Source organism: Neophocaena asiaeorientalis, unplaced genomic scaffold (genome assembly GCF_003031525.2).
Source record: "Neophocaena asiaeorientalis asiaeorientalis breed wild unplaced genomic scaffold, Neophocaena_asiaeorientalis_V1.1 scaffold703, whole genome shotgun sequence".
NCBI classification, from domain to species: domain Eukaryota; kingdom Metazoa; phylum Chordata; class Mammalia; order Artiodactyla; family Phocoenidae; genus Neophocaena; species Neophocaena asiaeorientalis.
The window spans coordinates 4,235,604-4,259,866 of record NW_020174434.1 but is presented as its reverse complement, the minus strand read 5'-3'; positions in this window follow the sequence as shown (position 1 = coordinate 4,259,866).

The window sequence follows — 24,263 nt, the reverse complement described above, 5'->3', positions numbered from 1 at the left end:
GAGAGGAACTTTTAACACCTCCTGGTCCCAATAAAGTAGAAACAGCCAGGGGGTGTTACAGACATCACTGCAAACCAGAAAACACAGCTGAGTCATAGCTTCACGCAGTGAGCGTTTGGCTGCAGCCTTAGAGGGGCAGTGAGAGGCTGAGATGTCAGATAAGATCAAAGCCCTGATGTTTTATCAAGACATAAAACATCACCTCCTCTGTCTATGCAGCACCACTGAAGTTCACAGGAATTCCCCATTCCCTCCCCGCTTGCAAACCTCTGCTCAAAGGATGGATCCCTCCACAGAGAAAGATCGGTGACTCTTGTGTAGCACCTCGAATAAACACCTGCCTTGTTTCATTCTCCACGTCGATGGCTGGGGACATCCACGCTCTTCACATGCACCCCCCAGTGCGACCAAAAATGTCAATACTACGTTGTCCTGGCTAACCTTAGCACCTCCTAGAATAAAGGGGCAAGTCACCGCTAAGAGTCAGTTCTGGCTAGCTCAGATTCTCCGAGGTGAAGGGACACTGCTTGTCTCTTGTGTGATACAATGAAGCCACGTCACACCCTTGGGATGGTAACCAAAGCTGTGCTCTAGCCTACCCTCTTCAGATTTTTCATTCCGCGTGAATACAGACCTCTTTGATCTTTCAAATGATCTGTTTTGGAAATGTGTAAAAATAAAACAAGTTGAAACTGTGTGACTCCCAAGAAAAAAAAATTCAGTTTTAGCAGAGCGCCTTTGTAACCTAAGGCGTGTTGGTTACTGATGACGGTGACTTCAATTGCACTTGACACTCCCATCTGGAACAATAAAAACAATAGAACAAGGTCTTTGCTCTTCCTCTTCTAAACTTTGTGAACATCAGCAAGTCACCTAGATCCTCAGGCTGCCTGTTTCTTCTTTTGGAAAAAAAAGAGGTGGCTTTGCATAGGACTCTGGACCCTGGCAGAATGGATCCAGGCAAAGGGCACAGGGCACGCTAACTGCATGTGCAGTCCTGGGGATTAGTGTCGCTTATTTTTAGATACTGTAACCTTGGCTTTATTGACACCTTATATTAAACAAGTCTCACTTACCAAATGCCACAAGATGCAGGCCGACAAACGCGCTTTGAAAGAAAATTCCTGTGAGCTAAGACTGTCTTGGACACAAAATGTTGAGACGGTTAAAGAGAACACGCATGTCTCCACACAGGGCAGCCTCCCTGGAAGCCTCGGCCTGTAAAATGTGGCACCATCCCTTCTTTTAGAAATGTGTTTAGATTTTATGGATTTCTGCTAGGTTTTGTTATGTAAGCGTTATGTACTGAAAGGTCTTAATTACAGATTTTTAAATGTCGAGAAAAATGTTCACCAGTCTAGTTTGTAATATATATAATAAACCTGTCATATAATTTATTTTTTTTAAAAACAAGCTTCTTATACAAATTGCCTATGGAACTTTTATTTAGAATTTAAGGTCATTTGGGGGTTAGTGTCATGTAAACAAAATTCTCTAAAATGCTACGGTCTGTTTTCGGGGTGTTGCATTCCTACGAGCCATGACCAAGGCAGGGTGAGTCAGCTCCTGCAAAAGCAGAACCTTCTGGGTCTGGGAGCTCAAATGCCTAGGCTATGCCAGATGAAGTTTCCATTCCTGAGTCCTAAATGCCTCGTGCTTGTATTACAGAGAAAAGACCACCTTTAGTTTCGGCATTGTGATCTGGCAAAGGCCTCAGATACCTTTACTGCAGTAAAATTTGCAGAAAGCCTATTTTGCTAGAGGGCTCTGATTCAGAGAAGAAGGTTGTGGAGACTCTGGGCTTACGGCTTATTGAGTCTGTCAACAGAGCATATCCATCAGGAAGTAACTGGGCTTTGAGAGGAAAGTGGAAAGGCACTGGGTTTCAGAGCTTGGACATACTTTTTTTTTTTTAACATCTTTATTGAAGTATAATTGCTTCACAGTGCTGTGCGTTGCAGCTCTATTTACAATAGCCAGGACATGGAAGCAACCTAAGTGTCCATCGAGAGATGAATGGATAAAGACGTGGACACACTTTTAAACTTCAGTTTTCTTCTAGTTAAAGAAAAATAACAATATCTGTGTCCTAGGGCTGAGGTGTGGGTGAAATGTGTGGCCCGGTGAAGTGCCTAGAGCAGTGTTTGAACCAGAAAGGGGAGTCGGTGCGCTGGTCTGTTCAGCGCTGGGTGCTGTATGAGGCAGAGGCGGAAGGCGCGAGAACGTCAGAGAGCGGGGCATAGTCCCAGACGAGGGACAGGGCGCGCGAGGGCGGCAGGAAACCAGGGCTCACCGGAGCAGGCAGGCACTCCTGACCGACCGCTGAATCTCACGGGTCTTCACTCCTGTGCCTCTGGATGAAAGGTGACCTCCTGTGCACATTTTCATCCCACAGCGCAGTTATTTGTAAGCATCCCTCGTTTCCCCTGCTGGCCTTAGGAGCAAGTTAAATACAGGGACGGCATCTTATTCCTTTGGCCCACTGGGCCTAGCTCAAGGTTTCCCAAAATGCTTTTAGACTAAGAGGAACAAAAGGAAAGGAATAAGTGGGCACAGCCCCAAACCGAGAGACATCAACTATCTCAGGAGCGTGAGTGTGTTTATGGAGGTGAGTCCCGGGCAGGCCCTCGGGGTGGCCGTGCTGCCCAGAGCTCCCTGTCCCGGGCCCGCTCCTGTTCCCCACACAACGACATGCTGCCCTTTCAGCCACGCAGCTGACACATTGATCTAGCTGAAGAGGGGGTAGAGAGGCCATCAGGGAGCCTGCGTAGCTGAGTTGTATAAAACTTCCTTTGTGTATTTACAGGAAAACAAACAGGATGATACCTCTTTTAAAGAAAATGTGCAAATTATTTCCAAATATTCACTGCTCTTCACTGGGGAAGGGAAACTGTTAGGAGTACGATTTGTATTCCAGTTCCTCCAGGACCATGAATGTGAACTATTCTAGGGGAAATAATACTCCAGTTAAATAGCTCATCAATGGAAATGTGTTTCTATTATAAATATGTGAAAGTATTATTAGTTTTTGTTGCTTTTTGTGACATAAAGCACACATAATCAAACTGATTTGGGAAGGTGTGTTGTGGCATTCAGCTTCAAAAGAGTTATTCAAATTTTGGGAGCTCTCTAGAGATGGGTGGTCAGAATTGATCAAATCTTTCTTGCGGTAGGCAGCCCTGAGGTGCCCCCGCAATGATCCTGTCTCCTGGTACCCATGCTTTTGTGCAAAGTCCTCCCGTGAGGGTGGGCTGAACTGGTGACCCACTTCTAATAAACAGAATGTGGAGGAAGTGATGGGACATGCTTCCAGCAGAGGCATCTGAAAGACTCTGAGTTCCTCCGTGCTGTTGCTCTCTTGTTCTTGCCTCTGCCTGCTCTGATGCAGGCCGGCTGTCACGTTTTGTGCTGCCCTGTGAAGAGTCCCACATGGTGAAGAGCTGAGGGTGGCCTCGGGCAAACAGCCACAAGGAGCTGAGGTCCCCAGTCCAACAGTCCATGGAATCAAACCCTGACAACAGCCACGGGGCAAGTGCGAAAGCCACGCCCGCCTCAGCCAAGTCCCCAAATGAGCGCTGCCCGGGCTGACGATGCGGGAGCGGGAGACCTGCTATGTCACCCGGATGCCGAAGGCACAGAAGTGTTTGTTGCTTCAGTCGAGTAAGTTTTGGTGCAATTTGTTATATAGCGTTAGATAAATCTATTCCTCCACCATGAATTCTCACTTTTAAGAAATATCCACCTTAGTATCTAAGGATAAAGTGGTCCACTGTCTCCAACTTACTCTCAGATGGTTCAGAAAAAATAATATGCACGTATAAAAACAAATAAAGATCTATAAAATAATAAGCAAATGAAGCAAAATGTAAACAACTGGAGAAAAAGGATGAAGTTTTTTAGAGTATTCTTACAATTATTTCAACTTATATAAAAATAAAAAATAATCCCTAAGGCCAATATAAAAGATCAGTTTAGGAAGAGAATAGTTAAAATTATAAAAGTGGTGATTAACAAAGTTGTGAGAATAAGTAGAAATACACAATCGAAGCCCTCGTCACAAGAAAAAGAAAAGAAAAAATATTTGTAACTATGCAAGGTGACAGATGGTACTCAGACTTATTGTGGTGACCATTTCACAATGTGTACAAATATTCAATCATTACCTTGTATGCCTGAAACTAATACAATGTTTTATGTCAATTATATCTCAATAATAAAAATTTTTAAATAAAAGAAAAAAGAAATTATGTTTAAAAGCAAAAACGAGTGAGCCTATATTTTTGATTAGTTATGAGTGTGGTATCTGCATATGGAAACCTGTGGTCAACATATCATACCATGTCCAGAGGAACAATAGCTATTAAGAAAGAAACCTGACTTGCCTAAATAAAGAAAAATTGTATAAGACAAAAGCATTGGACTGTTTACTTTTTAAATAGTTATCAGTTTTCATTTGGAAAATCTAGAAAAGCCTTTGGGAAACATGTGGATGTTAGCTATTTCAACTACTTCTTTGCTTAGCATCTCTACTTTTATAAACAAAAATGTATTCATCTTTAAATGCATACCTATATAATTCTATAAGCAGCGTGCTTCTGTGATTTTTTGGAAACATGTCATATTGGAAATACTTGTTTATATTGATGTTGAACAAATGTGTACAACTTATCAAAGAAACAGTTGTTAATATATATCAAAAGTGTTGAAATACAGCCTTTGACTTAGTATTTTAGAAATTTCTCTGGGCAAGTGAGTGCTACAAGAAAACTTTACATACAAAGATGTATACGACAGTGAAAAGCTGGAAATAATCCACATGTATAACAAAAAGAAATTATTTAGCAAGTGGAGAAAATGGAATATTATGTAATAATTAAAATTATGTCCAGGGATTTTTTTTTAATGGAGAAATGCTAAAATCTAAAAAGCAGTGTATAAAAATAGCAATGCAATAATTTTTTAATTCATTTCAGACTTGGAAGAAACAATCTTCTTTTCTTAATACTATTATATATTTCCAAATTGATCTGTAAAAGTATTATAGTCCTGTGCATATATGCTAAAAATATACAGTAATATGTATACGATACTCCATTACCTTGTAGGAAAGAGATGATGACTTATTTGATATTTTCTTTAATGATTAATGCAGCTAAGAAGACATGTCAGCTGTGTTAAACAATTTTTGGTAAACTATAGACTTAATTTGCTAAAGTGGACACCAGGGAAAAATTAAAAGGAGAGTTTTTGTTGTCATTTTTAAAGAATATGTGCGCATGCCAAAATTGAAGAGCGATTACGTGGAGAGTTTATTTTTTTAAGACTATTTATAAGTCGTCTTGACAGAGATGTCTTATATTTATATTCTTAGAGTACAATACACATATCAAATATAATTGGAATAATACTAAGCTAGTTGTTTTCTGAACAAATTTTATCTCCATGTTGGCTTCAAATCATTTGCTGATAAGATTTTTTTAAGTAAAAAGAAAGTATAAATTCCTCCAAAATATCACCATTTTCCCTTGGAGTCATTTGTGTGTCCCCAAAGTTTAACCAATGGAGGACCTTCAAAAGGAGAGTTAGTGAATATCTTTCTTTTGCCCTTCTCACATGTGCTTACGAGTCATACAAAATCAGCCTCACTCCAGTGTGAAATATTGCTTGGGTAAGAAAGGAAAACCTTGACAAAATAGGTCTTTAGCATCCTGGGTAACACCCAGAATAAGATTCCAATGAGGCTTCGGTATCACAATGACTCCTGGATCCTCATACAATTAAGCCAGCGATTCTCAACCAGGGATGTTCAGGTCCCTGCCCCCCCAACATGTGCCAATGTCTGAAGACATGTCACAACTGGGGGGAACAGGGTGATACTAGACACATATGATACACAGAATATACATCGCAAAGATTATTCAGTTCAGAATGTCAGTAGTGCTGAGGTGGAGAAACCCTGAACTAAATGAAATCTCAAAATGATACATTTTTCCCTTTTTTTTAATACTTGTATTAACCCTAATATCAGATGACAGAGTCTCGGCGCGTGTATCACTTAAGGGAAAAAGTCACCACGTTTCTTTATTGACTTAAGGTAATTGTATGATTTAACAGCATGTACGCTTCAGCAGCAGCGACAGCAGCAAAACAAATAATCTTGTTAAAAAACGGGCAAAGGACTCGAACAGACATTTCTCCCAGGAAGATATACAAATGATAAATAAACACAGGAAAAGGTTCTCAGCATCGCTAATCATTACAGAAATGCAAATCGAAACCGCAGTGAGATACCACCTCATACCCACCAAGGATGGTTACAATCAAAGGAATGGACAGGGCTTCCCTGGTGGCGCAGCGGTTGAGAGTCCGCCTGCCGATGCAGGCTCGTGCCCCGGTCTGGGAAGATCCCACATGCTGCGGAGCGGCTGGGCCCGTGAGCTTTGGGGGAGGTAAAGAAAGAGAGGGTTATTTTAGAATTTTTTTTACCTCCCAATTTTACATTGCCTTGGCCGCACTATGGCCTATGTAGACATTTTCCCACAACCAATAACTTACCATAAGCCTGAGCAGAAGGTTGATTTAAAAAAAACACCAATCCTTAAAATGTCTTTTTTTTTTACTAGCTCACAACCTGTGTCTGATAGAGAGCAAACTGAATAGAAGTTAATTCTGAACCGAGACAGGCCCTGGGCCCACAGGAGGGGCAGCAGACACAGGACAGACTCTCACTGTGGGTTCCAAAGACCAGAATCAGGCCAAGCAGGCGTCACCCAGCCGGTGACAGCGGGAGCACCCCTCCTGAGGGACCAGGACCTGGCACGTCCACGGTGGCCTCACCAGGACCCGTCTGCAGACACAGATACATGCACGCCTGTGTGACTATCCCCATCCAGCCTCTGTCTTCACGACATGCACCTGTGGTGAACCAGGGCGGGTGTGGGTGGAGCTTCAAAGATCATCTCATGCAAAAACAAGACCGTAAAAAATGAACAAACTCAGAATCCTTTTTTTTTTCACTGACATTCTCCCTACCCTAACAAGTCATTTGTTAGCATTTTCCGACACACTTTTCCAGTTCTTGTTCATAGGTATAATCATGTTTACCTCACTTTAATCATTGCTTAGAAGAAAAATTCTGGTATGGTATTTATTTCACTTCTATCATATTGTGCGTATTATAATGTGTTGCTCCATATCAGGGTGTCTCCTCTCCACGCATCCTTCCCTCTTCCTGACTCTCTTGGGGAAAATACACACAGTTTGTCTTCAGTACCAGAGCGAGGCCTGGCATCTCTCCTCTCAAAGAGTGTCCTCCCACTGCTTTTTTGGTCTTTTCTCACTGTCTGCTCTTAAACTGGCCTCTAAGTCCCTTCTAAGAAGGAGCTGGTCCCTGAAGGGGAATCTTGCAAATAATACATAACCAAAGAATCAGCGCCGAATTGAACAAGTCAGGTGACAACTCTGAAAGTAAACCACACCAGCACCTTGTGTCAGTTGTCTGGGACATCCGGGCAGATGGGCGTCCTTCCCTGGGGTTGCCCTGCGTGTTTGTCTGACCTGCCCTTCGGCCCGGAGCCGTGGCCGCCGCTCTGGGTCTGCCCCACAGAGCCCAGGGTGACCCCACGCCTGGAGATGGGCTCCTTTAGCCTCAGAGCATGCTTCTCAGTCGGCCCTGCGGGCCACCCAGAAACGACGTTGAATCCCCACAGTGGCTACTTTATGCTTTTTCTTTTCTCCTGAACCTCCCGCGTCTCATGTAGAGACTGAGCTATGTGAGATCAGAGATGCGAAAGCCCTGCTCTTCTGAGCCCAAGCCTACCGGCCCGACGATTTCTGAGCAGTGTGCCTTTCACCCTGAGACAGTAACTGGACGAGTCTGAACATACCAAAGGCCGCCTTCTCGAAGCCCCACCTTCAGGTGTCCCCTCCAGGCCCTGCGGGCACCACTGCTGTCCACGTGCTCCACTTCTGCACTTTTCTCCGCCACCTTCACGGCGGACTCTTCACCTGCCTCCCCGCCAGGCCTCCCTCCGCGCAGTTCCCCTCAACCTGCCCTCGCCCCACTCCAGGGGGCTCAGGCTTGTACCCGCCCCTGGGAGGACTGTGGTCTAGACTGTCACTGACTTCCACACCAACCCCCAGGGGCTCTCCTCTGTCTCCACCTCATGTGTCATCCCAGTAGCTCTGGTCCTCCTGACCAGTGCCTCTCATTTTAACTACTTTTTTCTCTTTTTTTTTTTAAAATTTAGTTATTTATTTATTATTTATTTTTGGCTGCGTTGGGTCTTCGTTGCTGCACGCGGGCTTTCTCTAGTTGCGGCGAGCAGGGGCTACTCTTCCTTGTGGTGCGTGGGCTTCTCGTGGCGGTGGCTTCTCTTGTTGTGGAGCACGGGCTCTAGGCACGTGGGCTTCAGTAGTTGTGACTCATGGGCTCTAGAGCGCAGGCTCAGTAGTTGTGGCACACAGGCTCAGTAGTTGTGGCACACGGGCTTAGCCTCTCCGTGACATGTGGGATCTTCCCAGACTAGGGCTCGAACCCGTGTCCCCTGCATTGGCAGGCGGATTCTTAACCACTGCACCACCAGGGAAGCCCTCTCTTGGTTTTTATTTCATTAAATCTTCTTGCTTTTCCCAACTTTGCTGGCTACTCATAGCCCCAGTCTTTCTGCTCTGCCCCTCACGGAGCTCTCCCAGGACCCGGTCTCCCTCCTCCTCTTTTGTATTCTTCTTTAGGTAAATGCATGTTCCAAAGGTAGATGTTAGCGTTCTTTGGGCTTTAGGTCTGCAGACACAGGTCTCACTTAAGAGCACCCCCTTGGATGTCTAAGAGGCACACGAGAATTCACATAGCCAAAGGAGAGCTGCAAGTCCCCCATCGAGCAAATGGACCCCCTTCTTCCCTTGCTCTCACCTTCAACATCCAAGCCATTTGGAAGCTAGGGTTCCACAATAATTCCTCTGTAGCCCTTTTTTGGCCACCACTCCCTGACATTGGAGCACATCTGACTGTCACTCTTCTACCAAAATATCTTGTAAAGGCCTGAAATTTTGGATCTTGGCCTATATGGCCCTAAAACCCAGGCCATCCTTAAAGCCCTTTGTCCCAAAGAGGATGTGTATTTGCCCTATCTAGTCCTGGCCTTTACATTTTAGAATTAGGGTTTGGGGGTCACAGAGGCACGTGGACTGAAACCCCAAACTGAAGCGTTGTGCTCAGGAAGACTCTGGAGTGACTTTTTTCTCTTTTATCCTGTTTTCCCTCCACCAGGATTCAAAGAGAGCTAAGTATTTCTCCCAGGTTGATTTGCTTTTCAAGCACTCTAGTTGTCCCATTTCAGAGGACCTGCATTTACAAAGGGCATTTCCACTTCCTGCCACGTGAGCCCTGTGAAATCCCACACTTCTGGCCACCAAGAATTAGCATTGTCCTGAGCCAATCAAGACTTGCCTGTTCTTGCAGATTAGACTTCAAGGCTTGCTTTATTTGTCTATGTCCTCAGCTGTAACTTTTCAAACGACTCATTTGTTTTTGTTTTTCCTGGCTCCCTGGTCCATAGGTCACCACATCACAGACAGTGAGCCCTCTTTGCTATTGTTCGTTGTGGTGAAGAACTTAGTGTAATTCTCAACCAGTGCGGTGTCAGATCAAACAAACCTCGAGGAGGGGACTTTACGACAATGGAGGGGAGGTACTGACCGTGAGGTCTTCAAGCATCTCCAGCCTGGGCAGACGAGTCTTGGTCTTTCTGGGGAGGAGTGAACGAGGATAAGAAGACGGGTGTGGGCAAGCCTGACCGCAGGAGGTCAGAGGTCAGCTGTTCCGCAGAGAGGCAGTGAGAGGGGGCATTCCTCATCTTAATGCTCAAGGGAGGGTCCAAGTTCAGGGGCCACGGGGAGGAGAGAATCTTAGCCAAAGTTCGGTTAACAAGCCGACAGGTGTGTTTCCTGCAGCAGTGGCGACAAAGCAGTTCAGCTAATCGTTTATGGGACAAAGAACGGGAACATGGACAAGTGGCCTTGTCGCTGGTGAACAAGGGGGTCTCATCTCAGGTGTGGGGAAGGTGTTCTTTGCAGTCGGTCCTTTCTCAGAACACAAAGTGGGGATGCCTAACCTTTGCTGTTTGCCAGGAGCCCACGGCTGGGCAAAATGCAGCATCGTCAGTAGCTAGAAATAATTTTTGTCCAGGATGGATTTCATTCTCTTTCCAGTGTTCAATCTTGTATGGAGTTCCCTATGCTACAGTGTTGTTCAGTTCTTACCTCAGGTCCCTTATTACCAATCACAGCAGTGTTTAGCTCACATACTGAGAACTTCTTCCTGGGAGAAGAATTAAACTGAAAATAGAACTTCCATTCCCCAGAATGTGGGAGCCTTAGTGAAATCATTGTAACCGCCTGGGAAACGGAAACGTAAGGACTTTAATCACCTTGTTTGTTTCTAGAATTACGTGGTTTGTGCCTGCATGCATACAGTATGAACTCAACCTTTCTCAACTAAATATTTTATAGCATTTTTAAAGTCCTATATTTAAGAAACCCTTCAAATATTGTTGAGAGTTAAAAACCTGGACCAAGTGGACCCAACTTAACTGCTGCAGCCACCCCAGGGCAGACCTGGGCAGTGGACGGCAGGGAGGCCCAAGCAAGGGCTACCCCTCCGTTGTCACCCAGACGGGGGGCAGGGTTACAGTTGCTACATATTCACAGTTACTCCTATTCCATAAGAGACAATTTACTTCTAGTGACTTAAACAGGAAACGTACTCTCTAGGTATGTGTACTGATGCGGATGGCTGCCCAGGTAACTTTCAGAACCTAAGTGACACAGTAACCCAACCACATTGCAATGCACCTACCTGGCTTCTACAGGGTTGACCGTGTAACCTCATGGGAAGTCCTCTCCTCAGGACTGACACCGTAATTATAATCTCTGTGGAGGTGCTAAGAGAGAAATTCCAGCTTGTCTGGCAAAGGTACACCAGAACAAAAAAAGCAAACTAATATCTTGGTTATGTTTATTTTTACCCTTTGGAAAAAAAGTAACTTCTACTCGAAATCTTTTTTAGCTGTTATTAAGAAAATAAAACATGATATAAAATGTTAGACAAAGAAAAATTTTACTACACGACCTCAGCACCCTGACACACAGCCTGTGTTCACCTGTATTTTCCCTTCCAACCTCCAAGCATGTATGCATTTCACTTCGTCGTAACGCGTGTAAACTCGTGTACCCTAATTTTCTCTGAACAATATATTGCAAGCACTTTTCTGAGTTGTTATTTAGTTGTCATAGTCATAACTGTAACGGCTGTGCCATATTTCAGTTTCTCAACACTAATAAATATAACGCTCACATGGCTGTAAATGAAATAATATTGAGCCACGATGGGCCTTGAAGACTTAACGTGATTACCTGCACGGCCAAAAATAGCTGGCTTTCCCCTGGGCTTCATGTACTTTGAAACTCACGAAATATTTAAAAATAAAATTAATTTATCTCACTTCTGGCATCCTTGGTTCCAGTCTCCATGGTGTGGGTCATCTTGATTACAGCACAGACATTAAGCAGCCCTCCCTGTCATTCTCTTTTCTCCAGCTGTGTTGTCTGCATTCCCACAGTTTAAAGTTTATTTTAAACTTTATCCTTTCCCACGTTCTTTGTTCCTTTTAGATAGCGTGCATGTAATTATAAAAATAAATTCAGATCAAGGGTGCCTTTTGGAGAGATGGGTGCATCTCAGAACAACCAACGTCTGTAAGAGGAGGTATTCCTCCTCTGTTTTGTGCCTGTTGTGTGGGAATAAAGCAACGTGACCATTTTAGAATAATTAGCGGGATAAAAATCCAAAACACTGACTAAAAGTTAGCCTTGGTAGTCTGTTGATCATTTTTGAGTTCCTCAAACTTACACCCGTATGTATTTATGTCTTTTTCTGCCTTAATTTTGTTTTCAACTGCTTTGCAAGAGTGCGAGAATGCAAGCTACAGACTTACTTCAGTTGGGTTGGGCCTTTGCCGACCTGACATGTGCTCTGTGATAGACCTGAGGAGAGACGATGAGCGAGACACAGACTGCGCATCGGAGCTCGCAGACAGGAAAGGGACTGTTATCCGGCAGGCTTGTGTTTTGGCTGTGGGAAACACCTGGCTTCAAGGTGTCTGGGGCAGGAAGGAGGGGATGTGAGAAGACTTCATGCAACCTGGATGACTTTCAGTTGTATTTCATAGTATGGCATCAGAAAGGGTTGTTTTACCAAACACTGCTTCTAATGCATCCTTGTGCTATTTTTCGAGACCCTGATGAGTGGCGAGAGAGCTAGAACCTCCTGTTGTGCACACACAGTAATAACCCTCACACCGCTACGGAAGCGCGGGGATATTAGTCTTTTTTATTCTCTGCCTTGAACGGTGTCTGGCACACAGTATTCAATAAACACACGTTGATTGAACGTATAGATGGTCGAATAGGCATTTCGCGTAATAGACTAGTACAGATTTCATTAGAAAGTGCTCTTGTTATGTATGTAGGTACAAATTTAACACGGGAACTGCAAGGCTTACCCAGCTTCCACTTATTAACCAGCAGTTACTGCAGGTCTGTTAGTAGGCTAAGCTCCGAGGGCGCAGCAACAAAGTCCCGTCCTATCAGGGACATATGGAGATGGAAACAGGCATAGAGAGTACAGTGTGCATTAGAGGTAGGTTCAGTCCTCAATAAACATGCCTCAGAAACTACAGGTAGAACCAGAAGGTATCCACAAAATCCTTGGGTGCAGTGGTTCCCGGATTAACAGCCCTGTGTGACGCTCAAGGACCTCCTACTTTCATGTTCCTTGAAGATCATGTCTACCGACGACTGGGCTAGAAAGTGGCAAGAGCTAAATAAAGCTACGGATGGTTGACATCTGAGCTTCCAGTTGGGTTTATGCCTATTGATCGACGGCGATTGCCAGTTCAATTCGCAAACTTTATGTGACAATAGTAATAATACTTCAGTAATGCTTACTGAGCATTTCCTAAATGCCCAGCACTCAATGAAATCACTTAAACGCATTACTTTACTTCATACCAGTTTTACAGATGGGAAGCCTGAGCTTCAAAGATGGAAAGTCCTCTGCATAAATCACAGAGGTGGCAGGCAGTCGAGTCCAGGTCTGGTATTTCCCACTGCGCTCAGCTGTCTTATTCTAGCATATCACACTGACTTAAAATGTATGTGACTCTATATAAATTACTCCAGACTCAGGACCCAGACGGGATATGGTAGAAAGACCCATACCTGTAGATGGTTGAGAGCTATTGGTGAGACAGCTGGTTTCCCCACCGTCTCAGGGCTGACTGGAGCCTCCATGTAAGCTTGGAACCAGCACAGTCACCAGTTTCGGAGCTCTGGGTCTGCCACTTACTAGCGGTGTGATGTTGGGCAGGACACCAAGTTTCTTCACCACTAATATCTGCACGATGGTACTGTCTTCATTCAGCTGTGAGGATTAAATGAGAGAATGGTCTGGAAAGTACCTGGTAAACCATGAGGACTGAAATACACGTGTAATATTTTTATTTGACTTAAGTGAAAGTGTGGACAATTCGACGTGCTAAAGAAGAAAAACCATTGCTCACCTTTGTGAATATAAAATACTTACATGAGATTTGAAAATTTTGTTTTATTGTTTTTAATTAAATTCTTTAACCAGTCTTTTCTTAGTATGACACAAGTCCTATGGATTTACACTGTACCCAGTAAGGATTTGGGCGTATTTGACGGAGGGATCAGTCTATCAGATACTTAACCAGCCCCACAGAGTTTATCTGAACGTGAACCTTAACCATACATGAAAACCAGATGACGTCTGGAAACTACTGGCAGAACAAGCTGGTCAAGGAGCAGTGTGTTCACAGCACGGCTTTGTCCAGACTGAGAAAGGAAAGAGAAATCACTCAGGACTGATTTCTTTTTGTTTCTAACGAATGTCAAAGTCTGGGAAGCTTTCCCAGAAATCTCACTTCTTACATGAGCACAGCAGCCCTAGGACCACCAGGTGACCTGCTAAGCTAAGCGAGAAGGACCCCTTGCTTCAGGCAAAGTCTCCTTCCTTGGTTTCCACTTTCCATCCTTTGCTTACGTAGTCCCACAAGAGCTGTGTCTGAAGACAGACAGCACTGTTTGCTCTGCTATGATAATAAAAACACAGTTATGAAATAATGTAAACGTGCATATAAAAACATACAGAAAAGCCAAATACAATAACAACCCAGCCAAGCACAGCAATTTAGTCCTAACCCTTAAGAATGCCAAGTAGAGAGACTCGGGCCTTAAAGGCATAATCAAGCAATGCTTAAAAACGTGCAAAACTTTAAAAAAACTCTTCATGCACAAAAGTCAATTGCAATTGTATATTTTTTTATTTTAACATAATTTTAGACTTACAGAAAACTTGCAAAAATACTGCATAGATTTTCCACATACATTTCACCCATCTCCTTCCGATGTTAATATCTTATCAGTTATCAAAACGATTAACTGTAGACTTTATTTGGATTTCATGTATTTCCATCGATGCTCTTTGTTGTTGCAGGAATCTGTCTCCTTGCTCTCCTTCAACATCTAACATTTCTCAGTCTCCCCATCTTTCACACTGAGAAAGCGCTTTTGGAGAGTATGCCCAGGTACTTTGCAGACCGCGTCTCAGTGTTATTATTGATGGTGTTAGCCCTGGTCACTTGGCTGAAGTACTATCTACTGGGCTTCTCCCTTGTAAGGTTACTGTTTATCCCTTTTCATCAAAGATCTTGGGGAGACACTTTGAAGATATGTGCGAATCCCTTGCCCCTAAGTTTGCATCCGTGAGTGGATCTGGCCTGCAAGAATGATTACTGTAGTGTTCTAATGGCGATTTTATATTTTCTTGATTCTTTTCACATTATTGATTAGAATCTTCCCTGAGGAAGAGCTGCCCTTCTTCCCCATTTACTTACTTATTCAATTATTTATATCAGTATCGACTCTGGGTGTTTGTCTTCTGGGTTATAATAGATAGTTTTCATTACTTTTTTTCTCAGATTATTCAAGCTCAGATCACTGGGAGCTCTCCCCAGTGCATATCTGGCCCTCCCCAGGTCCGCTGGCCCTCCCCAGGTCCGCAGACCCTTTCTGAGCACTTCCTTACTTTCTGGTCCCACAGATTTCCCAGGCTCATCTTGTATTTTCCCAGCCACCAACCCAGGAATCAGCCAATTCTTCGATTGATATTTAGATGGTATTTTAATGGTATTTCAAAGCCAGGATCTGGGGCAGGGGGGTGCTGGATGAGCTCATGACAACGGGGCTGCCATGGCTCCTGGGCTCTCTCAGGGGACAGAGCTGGAAATGCATGGTGTGGACGTTCTGTGTGCACTTATCTGCACACATATTAAAGACCATGAGCTCGTGGGGCTGCCTCTGATTCTAATGCCAAACCAAGGGCTCATTCACACCTTATTCCCTGCTGTACTTGTAACTTCTTTTCCTGAGGATGCGAAACAGGGCTTTCCTGTTTGTTCAGTCCTAGCGCTCACAAAGTTATGATTGCTACCCCACACTACTGAACACATTTACTAACTACAGTGTAGGACTAGTGCATAATTTTAAGTTTGTTTTTTTCAGTCAAAATCCTGTTAAAGTTAGGTTAGCACTTTTCCTTCCTTCCCCTTCCAGTGACTCACCTGCAACGCAGTTCGTTTCATTCTGTGGTTTTTACTCTCATTTTATGTCACTTTCATGTTCTTTGATGCAGTTTAAAATGATGCTTTATTTACATGGTGATCTCCAAAGACTGCTGTTAAATTTGCTGGAAACTGCTCCCTGGAGGTGAATGTCAACATCATGGGACCTTAGATGTTCATTTGTGTTCTTGTACATAGAGAGGCATTTCCAAAAATACTATAACAGAGATTGGATTCCAGACAAGCACAAAACCTGTCCAACTCCAGGTGATTCCAAGTCAGACATGCCCATCTTCTCCTAGTTGCCCCCAGAAATGCCCGACGCTCCCACATGCTTTTATCTGTGTGGTTTACTTCGTCAGCATCCATGCTGACGTTAGTCACTTAATCACACTCTCGCATTCCGAAGGACACTGCAGGATCAAACCAGGGAGAGAGTGTCAGGCTGGCCCACTTTTCTCAGGTCCCAAGAGGAGGAAAACATATTTTGAGAAGACAGATTTCCTTCCTTTCCTTTGCCTAAGATAGATATTGGGTTGGCCAAAAGCTTCATTTGGGTTTTTCAGTAACATTTTGGCCAACCCAATATCTTGCTGAAGATAGACTGTGAATTAAGAGTATGGAGATTCTTGAATTGCCATGTTCGCTTTTTAAAACTATTCCTTTGCCACCTTTATTTATTCAACCAGGGTAATGGGCTGTGGGGAGGGGAAGAAGATGCTGACTCTTGTGTTTATTGTAGTTGGATTATATTAGATTTGTCCTTTTACTCTAGTTTGTAAACACATTTATATACTGAACTGTCATTTTACATATCTGTAATCCCTGCCAAATTTGCTTAATCTAAGAATGTGATAACCAAGACCTTTATAGTGAAATCCAACACTCTAATGAAAACTGAGTAGAAATAGGGTCAGGAAGGGCAATTATTATTCCAATTTTCCATAACATTAACATTAGTCTGTAGTATTGCATTTCTCAGATTGTGTTTCTTTTATGTGCCCCCCCCCCAATTTAACTTAAGTGAAATTAAATCAATAATGTGTTTCATTGACTGTACATTGCATTGTTTGTTTTGTAGACTGGAGATCAAACATGGAAACTGACTTTCACAGTGATCTATGTCATTCATTTTTACAAGTTCTCTCTAAATAATTCGACTGCAGTAACAGCATCTTCCTCGTGAAATTCTAGGTTTAAGAGGAAGCAGATATTTGCCACATTTCTTAAAAGCAGGTGCCTGTATCTCCTAAGGTACTGTTTCTCAAACATCAGTCACTTAGATATAATTTCACAAGCTTATTTACCACATCAGAAAACCATCTTCCCTGTTACTTGACACTTTTCAAAAGGAAATCTTGTATTGGCATCTTAAATGGAAAATTGGTATCATTTGATATAAATAAAAACAGGAAATATTTATATGTAAGCCTGAGTTCATAAAAAAGATCACTTTTTATAAATAAAAATAATTAAACATACTTAACATAGCTATTGGGTTTTACAAAATGAAAACTTAGATATTTCCCAAGTGAGAAAAAATGATTTATGAAGAGTTAGTAACAAATATATTTTGAGTAGATGTCATTTACTCTAAGATAAAGGTGAGTTTTTATTTAAGAAAATCAATGTTTTATTTAAGAAAATCAATGTTTTATTTAAGAAAATAAATGTTAAACCATTCTCCAAATACCAACTCATGTGTTTGAAAAAAATCACAATTATTTTACCACTACTTCTCATTAATTTCTCATTAGTTTACAACGAAAATTAAGAAAGTAACTATTTTTAAAAAATACTTTTGTTTCCAAAAGACTTCTAGAGCAATGGAGTGTTCTTTTGCTGTGTTAAACTATTTCATAATGTCTTGAAAGAGAGCATTCAAGGTCTATTTTTTTACTTACTACTGCCACCTGGCTTGAGAAAATATTCGTGGAGCTCAAATTTGAAATGTTTTATATGACTTTCTTTAAAATTGAGATTGCAGTATCCTGCTCTTACCGTAACTGAGAATTTTTAACCGTCATGTTAAATCTTCAGCATAACTCACATTTGACCCATTAATGAGGGAAGCTCCCAAAAAGCAAAGAAAAACCGCCCAGGCTTTTAACCTTGAGAGTCCTCCCCGCCCTGCAGCTGGAATCAGCCCAGGGTGGAGAACAGGAGGGGGAGGGGCGCCTTCCAACAGAGCCAGGTGTGAGGCTGTTTGTGCGGAAGCCTCATTCCTTTGGGGGCTCACCCAGCAGGTGGCAGGAGGAACCTACAGGAATGAGCCCCGTGGAGGACCCGGGCTTAGCAGAATTTTGTTTTGAGGAGGTATTGTGAATACCAAACCTAGAGGAAACATCCCCGTCTGCGTCTAAGGAGCTGGCCCCATCACCAGTATACGTACGGCAACACATTCTGGGGCAGAAGAGAATTGTTTCTTCCCTTCTTTGTTTGTTTGTTTGTTTGCGGTACGCGGGCCTCTCACTGTTGTGGCCTCTCCCGTTGCGGAGCACAGGCTCCGGACGCGCAGGCTCAGCGGCCATGGCTCATGGGCCCAGCCGCTCCGCGGCACGTGGGATCCTCCCGGACCGGGGCACGAGCCCGTGTCCCCTGCATCGGCAGGCGGACTCTCAACCACTGCGCCACCAGGGAAGCCCTGTTTCTTCCCTTTTTGATATAGCTTATCTAAACTGCGAGTACAAGCGATTACTTGAAAAAGCTGGTTAAGCCAGTGTGTCAGACATTCTTCTGGTTGCAAAGAAGTGCTAATATTTATTGAGCTTTTCACGTGTTGGGCACTGTTCTGAGTGCTTCATGTGACCGTCAGTGATAAGGCAACCAAGGCACAGAAAGATTAAATAAGTTGTCTGAGGTCCCGGTCATGGAGGCTGGATCCAGAGCCTGCAGTCTTAACTGCTGGGCTCACTCTCCTGTTACAGAGGATCTCATCCAGGACAGATTTTTTGCCAGTATCACTAGGGGCACATGGGCTCTGCCCGCTAGATGAGCCCCATCTTCACGGGATGACCGAAATCACCACTGTGTTTGCGGGTGCATTTCCCCCAGCGCCCCAAAGTAGTCATCAATTAGCTCCTAGATGAGTTCAGCGGGAACTCCCAGTTGAACATTCTTTGAATACGTGTGAAATTAAAAAATAGACATTCATGACCTTTTGCATGTTCCTTATGCTGTGGGAAATAGCATTTTAAAGTGTTCCAAACGTTTTTCCCTACCTCGGATCCGACTTATACTTGGCATAGAGCTCGAGTGTTGGCCCTCGGGGGTAGTGTGTGTGGAGGAGGCCCCGCCCCCGCGAGGAAGAAGCCGGTACTTCCAACCCTGCCCTGCTGCTGCTCTCCTTGGAGGTTTCCAGAGCTTTCACATCCATTAGCTCATTTAATCCTCCCAAAAGCTTGTTACGTGGCTATGATAAAAATTTACCAAGACTCAGAAATTCTATTATTGATCCAATTTCACATGGAATTGAACATTCTTTCAAAATCCATGCTTTTGTTCATGCGGCCTTCAGGAGCTCTGCCTATGAGAAAGAAAAAAGTATTACGTCTTCTCCCAGAATATCCTCAGCCTGTAGCTTCTAATTTTCTTGAAAGGTTTAAATTACATGCTATAATTATAGTGATGTTTGAATCTTGAAAACAAGGGCTAATACTGTCATATAAAAATAGAAATTATATTTTCCTCAGCTGTTACAATTTACTTATGAGTGGATTAAGTTATAAGATCAAATGGGTTGATTTCATGTTATTTTTAAATTAAAACTTTACTTTTTGAGCAGGTTTTGGGTTTACAGAAGAAAAGGAGCCCCTAGTATGGAGAATTCCCAAGTCCCTGTCACCTCCACCCCCAGTTTTCCTTGTTTTTAACATCTTGCATTAATGTGGTACATTTGTTACAATTTCGTTTTATTTTAATGAATGGGCTGGATTTTCTTTGTAGTTCTGTAAAATTTATTTTAATTTTTAAGCCACGAAATAAATTGTTATATCCATAGTAGAAGGCATTGCTCTGTTCATTTTTATCATTACTTTCAGGGCAAATCTGAATGCAGGGGAGGTTCTAGAATGATGGATTACTTTTGTTAAAGAACTACCTTCTGTTGGTAAGTGCAAGGCTTTTCATTATGCAACATAAGGATCACTTACTCAATTTTCAATTTAGCTAAAAAAAAAAAAAAATCTGTGCGTGACTTTTGCATGGAAAACAGGGTGCACCATAACACAGGTGTTCTGTGAAAACGGCCAGTACTGTCCCGGGAAGGATGAGCTAATGCTGAACACGGATGAGGTGCCGAGTGCTTGGCTGCTCACGCAGGCCTCCTTGGAGCCCTGCCAAGCCAGTGTCTTCAGGAGTGAATTTCTAAGCTCTTAGAGCAGGTAACTGGCTGAGCACGATGTCTACCCACAAAACCATGCCAAGCACTGAGGGTTCTGACCAAGGCCGATCTTTACATTTCAAGCTTTTGGGAAGAGGGACCATCTCATAAACTCTCTGTGACAGTCAGATTTAAAATGCGCCCCATTCTGAGGCAGGGAGATCTGCTTTTCGGTGTCCAGCACTCTGGGCTCAGCCGTCCTAACTGTCGGACAGCGGGCTGTGCTGTCGACGTTTTCCTGCCTGCTGTCTCTCTCTGGTCTGACTGAGTTGGCTACTCTGTCACATGTGTTTTCAGGAAACCCCGTGGCCTCATTTTACCTTTCCTAGAAGCAGTAAGGTAAAACCACATTGGGACACATCTTCACAAAGAAGAGGCCTGGTGATGTTGGAAACGCTTGGGGGGTAGTTGTTCAAATTTACTACTGTCTTTTGTAAATGCAGCCCTGACAGCACAGGTTGTTGAGTCTCAAAGCCCAGGCCACTCAATGTGACCATAAATTAACGAGGTACTTAAATAGGCAGGAAAATGAGAATACTGAAATTGAAGAGAGAGTGTACAGAAGATACTCTAGATGACAAAAGACAAAACTCAAAAGGTGTTTAGGCCTCTAGCTTTTTTTGTTTTTTAAGTATTTTTAATTCTAATTGAACCTCTTGATAAAATTTCCGAATTGTAGATAATATTGAAGAAATGTTCATGAACATCTTGGATGAGAAAAGAAAATTTTATCTTTTTTATAAAAGCTGACTACTAGTGAAGTCTTAAGTGTAAAACAAATATGATATATGAATAATGGTTGGAGGATTTTGTTGAATTTCATTAAATATAGACTGTTTCTGTAGACTCAGAAGAGTGTATTTTAAGTTCCAGTTCTTTTTAACAGTCTGTGACTCTTCGCAAACGGTTTAATTTTCTTGAGTCTTCTCTTTGTTTCCTCAATTGAGAAAGGGAAATTCATTCAGTAACAGAGCATTTTGCTGGGCACTGAAAATACAAAGTTGAATAAGACTTGGTCTTCTCCTCAAGGACCTTTGGTGAAACAGGAGGCATGTAAACAAATGAGATGATGAGATATTTAAAGTAGGTAGATGCGAAACTAAGATATCCACAAAAATGATGAAGTGCCGAGATGTAACCTTAACAGGAAATATGCAAATATCATGTGAGAACTTTAAAACACTTCTAAAAACAACATTAGACTTGGACAAATAGAAAGACATCCATTATCCTCGCTCTGGACAAATGAACATCATAAGGATGACAATTTTCCTTACGTTATATATATATATGTATTATTAATATAATTTAACACAGTCCCACTGAAAAAATAGTAAGTCTTTTTTCTGGAGATGGTTAAGTTGATTCTTAAGTTCACACATGAAAATAAACAAAAAGAACAGCCAGGGAAACCTGCAAAAAAAAAGAAAAGTGAGAAGAATTGCTTAACTTGCAACATTTAAAAAATACCATAAAGTCTTGTAATCAGATCAGTGTGGAAAAATGAGCAGACAAGTCTTTCCTGTATTTTCAATTTTTTCAACTCACTAAGCTTTAGATCTACCTTCAGTTCAATGATTCTCTTTTTGCTATGTCTAAATTACTGTTAAATCCACTTATTGTTTTTGATTTATTCTATTTTTCAACTCCAATTTTTTTTCATTTCTCTCCTGTAGTGTAAATTTTCTGCTGAAATTCTCCACCCTGTCTTTTAATTCCTTGAATGTATACATCATAATTTATGATAATCCCATTGCAAATGAGTGCATTCACTGTATAATTTTTATAAGTTTAAAGGTTTAAATTTTCTAAGCTTGCAAGTATGCAAGACAATACCGCATAGCGCTTAGGGACACATACATATGTAATAAAAGTGTGAAGAAATATATGGAATTAATAAACTGCTAATTAGGATGATGATTACCTTTGAGTCAGAAAGGGAGGGAGATTGGGAAGAGTGTTATATTTCTTGCTGGGTGATGATAATGCGAGTCTTCATTTCTTTTTCCATGTCTTATGAATTACGTTATAAAAAAGTCAACACATGTTTGTATAAAATGTAAGTCTATAAGAACACAAAGCAGGATAAAAATCTGGAGCATAAGGATTGTTTGGCCGCTGTGTGGAAGCAAGGAATCAAAACTGGAAGCCGTGACAATAGTCTAGGGTTAGAGTTAAATTCAGAACACTCTACTGTTGTAATCATGGTGGTGGTTAAATCACTTATAAATCTAGTGTGAAGGTTAAATAACAAAGCATTAAAATAACTATAATTACAAGAACTTGTTGATGTACACACAGGTAAAAGAGATAAATTGTAACATTAAAAACATAAAATGGAGGGGGGAGAGTAAAAATGCAGAGCTTTAATATGTGTGCTAAGTTGTTATCAACCTAAAACAGACTGTTATAAACATAAGATGTTTTATGTAATCCCTCATGGTAACCACAAAGCAAAAATCTACAGTAGATACACAAAAGATGAAGAGAAAGGAATCTAAGCATACCACTACAGAAAAGTATCAAATCACAAAGAATGAGTGCAAGAGGGGAATATAGGAAAAAAGGAATCACAAAACCACCAGAAAACAATGAACAAAGTGGCAATAGTAAGTCCGTACCTATCAATTATTACTTTAAGTGTAAATAGACTAAATTCTCTAATCAAAAGACATAGACTGACTGAATGGATTAAAAAAAAAAAAGACTCAACTATATGCTGCCTACAAGAGACTCACTTCAGCTTTAAGGACACATGCAGACTGAAAGTGAAGGGATGGAAAAAGATATTCCACAAAAATGGAAACCAAAAGGAAGCAGAGGTAGCTATACTTATATCAGAAAAAATAGACTTTAAGCCAAATACTGTCATAAGAACAAAGAATGTAATTATATACTGATAAAGTGGTCAATTCGACAAGAGGCAATGATATTTGTAATTATTTATGTGCCCAACATAGGAGCACCTAAATATATAAAGCAAGTATTAATAGACGTAAAAGCAGAAATAGACAGCAATACAATAATAGTGGGGTACTTTGATACCCCACTTTCACCAATAGATAGATCATCCAGACAGAAAATCAATAAAGAAACATTGTCTTTAAATAACATGTTAGACCAATAGCAGGAGAATACACATTCTTCTCAAGTGCACATGGAACATTCTCCAGGATAGAGCCTATGTTAGGTGCAAAACAGGTCTTTATAAATTTAATGTTGAAATCACATCAAGCATCTTTTCTGACCACAGTGATATGAAACTAGAAATCTACTATAAGAAGAAAACTGGAAAATACACAAATATGTGGATATTAAACAACATGCTCATATATGGCCAGCCCACAGATAACATCATACTCAATGGTGAAAATGTGAAAACTTTCCCTCCAAGATCAGGATGTCCACTGTCACCACTTCTATTCAGCATAGTACTGGAAGCCCTAGCCAGAGCAATTAGGCAAGAAAAATAAATGAAAAGCATACAAATTGGAAAGGAAAAAACAAGGTATCTCTGTTTGCAGATGGCATGTTATTATATGTAGAAAACCCTAAGTGTCCATCAACAGATGAATGGACAAAGAAAATGTGGCATATATAAATAAAAGCAGAAAATCCTGGAATTTGCGACAATATGGATGGAACTTGAGGGTATTATGCTAAGTGAAATAAATCAGTCAGAGAAAGACAAATACTGTACGATCTCATATGGGAAGCTAAAAAAGCCAAACTCCTAGAAACAGAGAGTTGATTGGTGGTTACCAGGGGTCAGGAGGTGGGGGAAATTAAGAGATGTTGGTCAAAGAATACAAACTTCCAGTTTCTAAGACGAATATGTTCTGGGGATCTAGTGTACAGCACGGTGACTATGGTTGATGATATTGCATCGTACAATTGAAATTTGCTGAGAGAGTAGAACTTAAGTGTTCTCACACCCACAAAAAAGTAAATATGTGAGAAGATGGATGTGTTAATTAACTAAGTGGGGATCCTTTTGCAATGCATATGTATTTCAAATCAAAGCATCATATTGTACCCTTTAAATATTGTACAACTTTGTCAATTATATATTAACCAAGCTGAAAAAAAGAGGTCAGTAGCATAGTCATGGAGGTGGGTTTTAACATCCAGACCAACCACAGACCTCTGGTTACTTTACCAAAAGAAAATAAGAAAAACAA